The 7,093-nt window shown below is 35.5% G+C and overlaps 1 long non-coding RNA gene across 1 annotated transcript; it reads left to right on the top strand.

Moving 5' to 3' along the window:
* Window positions 1-1,908: 1,908 nt before the first annotated feature.
* On the top strand, window positions 1,909-6,735 carry LOC107783388 (uncharacterized). The gene is made up of 4 exons (XR_001647445.2): window positions 1,909-2,881; window positions 3,867-5,613; window positions 5,701-5,819; window positions 5,909-6,735. It is a non-coding gene; the product is annotated as an uncharacterized LOC107783388 (long non-coding RNA).
* The last annotated feature ends 358 nt before the right edge of the window (window positions 6,736-7,093 follow it).

The raw sequence follows: 7,093 nt of genomic DNA, 5'->3' as shown, positions 1-7,093 counted from the left end.
TTATGAAGACCTCTATTTATAGTTGTAGAGAGTGGTGTGGCTCTGTGATTTGATTGGTCTATTTGAACTGACCAATATCATCTAGACACTTGGCACAACTCTAAAGGTTGTTGATTTAACTTGGTATGCCACACTTTCTTGACACATGGCATGATTTCATTGGTTAATTTATTTGGCTTGGATTGCCACGTCACTTGACACGTATCGTGATTTTATTAGCTCGTTCTTTTGACTTGGATTGCCACATCACTTGACATGTAGCATGAGTTTGGATTTTAAGATGGGCTAATAGTCATTTGGATATTGGGCTAATGAAGTGGGCTTATCATTTAATTTGTAATCCAATTAAATAGACCAACCCAACACATATATATTGGATTTAAATAATTAGTCCAATTTACTAGCCACAATATTTGTTTGGATTAATATCTTGAATTTAATATAGTCCAAATTATTTTATGTATTAAATCCGATAAAATTTAAATGCTTACAATGCCCTCTACTTTAAGGCCGTCAGAGTTTACACTTGTGAAAGCTCTAAAGATTAGGCTTGAGGTATAAGTGATGCCCATAATTTTTTTTTATTAAAAATAAAATAAAATAGAATACTAATCTAAATTCTAAAGGGAATTTGTGAATTTAGCTGCTAAGCCCACATATTGATGTTTCCCTTGTCATTTGCTAGTAGCTTGTGAGTTCATATTTTAGCGTTAAAATAATAATGCTTATTGTTTGAATTCACATATTGGAGTCAATCAGTAAATATGTCATTGTTTTATCCCTATGTAAAGTCACTGCACGCTTTACCTTTACAAGGATATTACAGTCTCCTAGTCGTTTGTGGTTTGGTGAGTACGTGGCTTAATAAGGAGAATTGATATTTGTTGAGTTTTTATTTAGGGGCGTGAATGAAAGAGTCTATCTCTTGAATTGCTATCTGTTCGTTTTATTCTTTTATTGTCTATAAATTTAGATGCTTAGACCTCATTTTTTATACATAGAAAATCTGAAAACTTCTATCCTATTTTTTACATTGTTGCATTAGTTTTCAAATAAAATGTAGTGTCAAGTGTGATTTGTTCCCTTTGTTGAATTCGCTGAAGTTCTGTGATTTGTAATGTACCTATCACATGATAGTTATTCTGTTCTATCCTGTGATGAATTAATCCATAACCTTGAGCAACAATGAGAGGATTAAATTCTTTAAGGACACACTGTGAATTCAGTGGGCTCGAATTTAATTTTGTTCTTCATATGCATTCTTGTTTCTCTTTTACTTTACAAAATTTTCTGGTTTTGTACATGGATTACTAACAATCTTAAGAAATTTAATTTGATCCAATCATTTTCGGATGGCTGATTGAGAGGAGAATCCGAGAAAAAATCTTTTCCTCTGATGGTTGAGAGAGACGAAATATGCTACTGGATTGAAATTGTGGCTTGTTCCATAATCCCATTTCCATAATTTCAAAAGAAAATGGTATTGATATGCAATTTTGTCCCTCCTTTCTTCCAAATTATATCTTTAAACTTCCTATATCACTAATAATATAAGATAGTTATTCTACTATATTTTTAATACAAACTATGCCTATTTGTTATTATTATTAAAACTATTATAGTTATATCTATTATTATTTCCAAAAACACAATTTTCTCTTTATATAATTAATTAGTAATATTTTTTTAATTAAACATCTTATAAATATTTACACTTGTGATGATGTTTTACTTAACAATTAGTGTAAGTTATTTTCTAAATTTAAATTCTAGCTACCATAATTATTTTAAGTAACATTAACTAGTTTAACTAATAATATTATGTAGTATTATATAATGTGGCTAATAAAATTATTTTAAATCTAAATAGAAGCTCAAAGAAATATACAAGGAAGAAAGGAAAATGAACCAAAATCTTAAAAGAACTAGCCCATTTCGGTTAAGCCCATTTACTAGAGAAGTCCAAATTTGTCAACTCATTTAACCCAACTTGAAAGCCCAATTCGCCTAGCCCACACCATAGAATCCTCTAGAATCCTTAACCAAACAACGACGTTACCCTAACTGATCTCTCCTTCTGCTCCTCTGCGTGTAGTAGCAGAAAGCAATTTTGGCTTCATCCCTGTTTTGGTAAAAGGTGCGACTTTCCTCAACCTTATTCAAAGAAATGCTCCCCCATTTTTGTGAAAGTCTCTTGAATCACTTCATCGACATTTGTAGCAGGGTAAGTCACGAGAGGTTAGATATTAATCTTTTCCTTTTGGAATGGATTTTTCTTCATTTCTCATCTGTTATCTCAAAAGATTTTTGACCGTTGTTGAAGGTCTGTCTGGACTCTCAAACGGCTAATTCTAAAAATCCCGCCCAAATTCACTGTTGGGAGAACCCTAAGTTTGGATGTTTTTGGTGGTAGCCACCATTTTGAGCTTCAAGGTTTTTCAGTCGCCCACTTCACTTTAAAGGCTTACACGAATTTTCCACTGCTCAAAGCTGTTCAGTCGCCACTCTACCTCTCAAATCTTACCAACTATGAGAAGCCTTTGTCTCGTTTACTTAACTTGAACAACAGAAGAGCTTCACTCTCAAACACTGCCTAGAATCAAACACTACTCATTAGCCGTTGTTGTCTCTCTTTAAAAATTTCTCTGTCTCTATTGACTTTAATCACAACAGAGAGATTTTAGTTCGCTTGATTCTAATTCGAATCTGCCCGTGATGAAAGAGTAGATTCGAGATCGACGACCCCCGTTCACTGCCCAACAACAGCGGAGCCGAAGAGTTTCACTTTGAGACTCAACGACGCCGTAACACCACGTGGAGGCTGCACATCCCCGAGTCCCTTTTCCAGCTTTTACCGTGTTTAGACATAAAAAAAATGCAGGTGATAAAATCTTCTGTGGGGCTTGGACATGGCTTCAGATTATTTCACTTTGTTTCACTTATTTTACTTACCTGCTATTGCGACTAACTTTTATTTCAGTTATATGTGTTTACTCTTGAACGTAGAATTGTCACCTAATGATTGAACTTTAATTAGTCATTTAGAGTCTTTGTAGTGTTTAAAAAGAGCCCGCTTCCTCGCTTTAAGCGAGCAGGGGCACGCTTCAGCACGGTGAAGTGACTCAAGTGTAGAAAAGCGACTACTTCCCACTAAAAAGCAAGAAGCGGGAAAGCGAAGCGAAGCGAGAGAAACATTAAAAACAAATTTTTGTGATTAAACACTGGTCTTTCATTAATCGAACAGCAGCGACTATGATTTTAAAGCAGAGACATTGGTCGACTTCTTCTTCATCAACTTCTGAATTTTGAAAGCATTTGAAAGCATCAACTAGGGTTCTTCTTCTTCTTCAACTTCAAGTTCAAGTCTTCTTTTCTTTTTCTTTCACTGTTTAAATGTTCAAAAAATAACGAAATGCTAGCGATTTTTTTTTATCTTCGGTTCTTTCTCAGAAAATACTTTCTAGTTTTTAACATAGAATTCCTCTAATTTTTATATCCTTTATTCTTAGTTCTTATTGCCTTTCTTATGTGTTATGTAGTTGTTCTTTTAATTGCACCAAAAGAATATAGGAAAGACCCAGCTTGGGCTTGCTCTGTAAGAGTTAGCGGGACCCGATTTCGACTTCTGAATTTTGAAAGCATCAACTAGGGTTCTTCTTCTTCTTCAACTTCAAGTTCAAGTCTTCTTTTTCTTTTTCTTTCACTGTTTAAATGTTCAAAAAATAACGAAATGCTAGCGAATTTCTTTAATTTTTTTTACCTTCGGTTCTTTTTCAGAAAATACTTCCCAGTTTTTAACATAGAATTCCTCTAATTTTTATATCTTTTATTCTTAGTTCTAATTGCCTTTCTTATGTGTTATGTAGTTGTTCTTTTAATTACATCAAAAGAAGATAGGAAAGACTCGGCTTGAACTTACTCTGTAAGAGTTAGCGGGACCAACAAGATGACAATTAGATGTCTTTTTTGTGATAAGATTTCAAATGGGGGAATCTATCGTCAAAAAGCGCATCTAATCGGTGGTGATCCAAATGTCACATCTTGTCCTAAACTTTCGTCTCATGTGAAGGAAGAATTGAAAACATTCCTTCAAAAAAAGAGAGTTAAAGACTCAAATGATTCATGAACAAAAATTGTATAATCTTGATGATGACGATGATGAAATAGAAGAAGGTGACAATGCTTCCTCGCTTTCATCAAAATCACAAAAATGGGGAAAGATGCAAACAATGTCTTCTAGTCGTGGATCTACTAGCTAAACCAAAGGTCCTATGGATTGTTACTTCCCGCAAAAATTTGGAGATAAGGAAGGAAAAAGTGATAATCCTCAAATTGATGCCAAAGCGATTTTAAGGGATCATGCAGTTATAATGTTTGCGCGGTGGATGTCTAATGCATGTCTTCCTTTTAATTGTGTTAATTATATTGACACTTTTTCTGCTTTTATCGAGGCGTAGGCCAATATGGTCCATGAATGAAACCTCCAACTTATCATGAAGTTAGAGGTCCTTATCTAAAAAAAGAGGTAGAAGAGGTAAACAAAATCGCGGAGGAGCACAAAGTAGAATGGAACAAGTTTGGTTGTTCCATTATGATGGATAAGTGGACGACAAAAAATGAAAAAATGATCATCAATATATTGTTGAATTCTCCTAAGGGAAGCCTGTTTCTTGAGTCTGTTTATGCAAGCAACTCTTTGACTGATTCAACCAAAATGTACTCCTTGTTCAAGAGTACAATAGACTATTGGAGCAGAAAATGTTATTCAAGTTGTCACGGACAACGCCAGTGAAAATGTTAAAGCTGGTGATTTGATGTCTGTTGGGGTACCCATATATTTATTGGACTCCGTGTGCAACACATTGCACTAAATTTGATCTTCGGTGATTTCAAGGAAAGACCCTTCAGTTCAGTCTTTAATTAGGCAATTAGAGTGCATTCCTATATTGTTCAAAGGCCTTTGTTATTGAATATGATGAAGAGATTCACTAAACAAAGAAGCTTGGTGAAACCTGCAAAGACAAGATTTGCTACTGCTTTCTTGACTTTACATAGGATGTATGAGCAAAAAAGCAATTTGAAGAAGTTGTTTGTTTCAGATGAGTACACTAACAGTGCCTATGGAAAGGAAGCTCGAGGGAGAGAATCTGCAGATATTATACTTTCTCCTTCATTCTGGAATAATGTGGTTCATGCATTGAAGATTGGTGGTCTTTTAGTTAAAGCGCTTCATTTGGTGGATGGGGAGAAAAGGCCACCAATGGGCTACCTTTACGAAGCAATGGATAGAGCAAAGGAGGATATTCAAGCCTCTTTTAGTGATTAAAGAAAACACAATAGAGTCTTTGAGATCATAGATAAAAGGTGGGATGGTCAGCTTCATCGCCCTTTGCATGCAGCTGGACTTGTTTTGAACCTGAATTGTTTTATGACAATGAAGAGAGGATTCTAGGAGATGAAGATTTGTGGAAGGGATACATTGAATGTATTGAGAAGTTGATACCTGAAGAATCTGTACAAGATAAAATAACAGAGTAATTTAGTACTTATAGGAATGCTAAGCAACTTTTTGGAAAAACATGGCGATTAGACAAAGAAAGATGAAGTCACCAGGTGAGCGAGTGCTTATATGTTGCTTTATAGTTAATAAGTTATTTCTTTATCAATATTATGTTTTGAATATTTGTTCTACTTCTACAGTTGAATGGTGGAAGCAATATGGCCATTTCACTCCAGATATACAAAAGTTTGCAATCAAGGTTCTAAGTCTAACATGTTGCTCATCCGGATGTGAAAGGAATTGGAGCGTGTTTGAACATGTAAGAACTAAGAAGAAAGATTTAGTATATTGAGATAATTAAATTATATCTCAATTGTCCTAATCTTACTAATTACTTATTATTTGTAGATTCATACCAAAAAGAGGAACAAACTAACCTTGAAGCGTCTCAATGATCTAGTCTTTATTAAGTACAATAGAACATTGATGCGTCGTTAAAACGCTCGCAATGTAACTGATCCAATTAGTTTGGACAACATCGATGATGTTAATGAATGGCTAACTGGAGTCCCGAAAGATCATGCAGATAAAGAAGTATTTGAGGAAACTTCTGATTTCACTTGAGGTGATATTGCGGAGGCGCGTGGAATTGGGGAGAGGATTTATGATTTGAGGGGGAGTACCTCAACTTCAAGTTCACAGAGGAAGGGAAAAGAGGCCGCTACTTTGTCCCTAGTTGATGAAGAAGAAGAATTTGAAGAAGATGACGAGCAATATAATAATGATAGTGGAATACAAGAATTTGACAATCTTGTAGAAGAATATGATACTCATTTTGTGCTTTAATTGATGCTACTCTTTAGTTTTTACATTGAAGTATTGAACATTTGTTTACAATTATATGTGTTGTCTATGCAGTATTTATTTATTTATTTTTTAAAAATTTCACTTCACTTCAAAAAAGCGAGCGTTCCGCTTCTCGCTTTAAGCAAAATGGGGGTTGTCGCTTTTCCTCGCTTCACGCTCTTCACAACATTGAGTCTTTGCTTTATGATATATATTCTTAGAGCCAATAACCTAATGGTTTCTCACGTATCAGTAGTATAAGGATAATGAATCTTTATAACACTTTAACATTTTGGGGCAGTACTAAGTCATAATTTGGAAAGTTTTCTCCAAGTATTAATCGGTTCTTTACAATGAAGAAAGTATTTTGGGATCTCGGGTTGTTTTTCTAAGTTAATTCATTTTTAAAATCAAGCTCTCAACTACTCCGACTGGATGAGCTGCTGGAGTCTGATACCGGGGAACCATCTGCTCCGGAGTGTGGGTAGCAAAAGTCTGTGCTCCTCCTCCAGCCTGAGAGAAGGCTGGTGCTATGGGAAATGTGCAAGTCTGGGCCACACTCTCCATAAGGCCCACCAAACGGATCAAAGCATCCTGAAGCACTGGGGTGGCAATGAACCCCTCCGGAACCTGAGCTAGCTCGAATGGAACAGTCTGGGCTAGAACTTCCTCGTCAAACTCTACCTGAGGCTCCACTGCTGGGGCTGCTTCTCGGGATCTGGGTTGAGCCCTGTCCCTGCCTCTGGC

Source organism: Nicotiana tabacum, chromosome 15, assembly GCF_000715075.1.
Source record: "Nicotiana tabacum cultivar K326 chromosome 15, ASM71507v2, whole genome shotgun sequence".
In the NCBI taxonomy this organism is placed as follows: domain Eukaryota; kingdom Viridiplantae; phylum Streptophyta; class Magnoliopsida; order Solanales; family Solanaceae; genus Nicotiana; species Nicotiana tabacum.
Note: the sequence above shows the minus strand (reverse complement) of the source record. Positions and strands in the feature narration are given on the sequence as shown.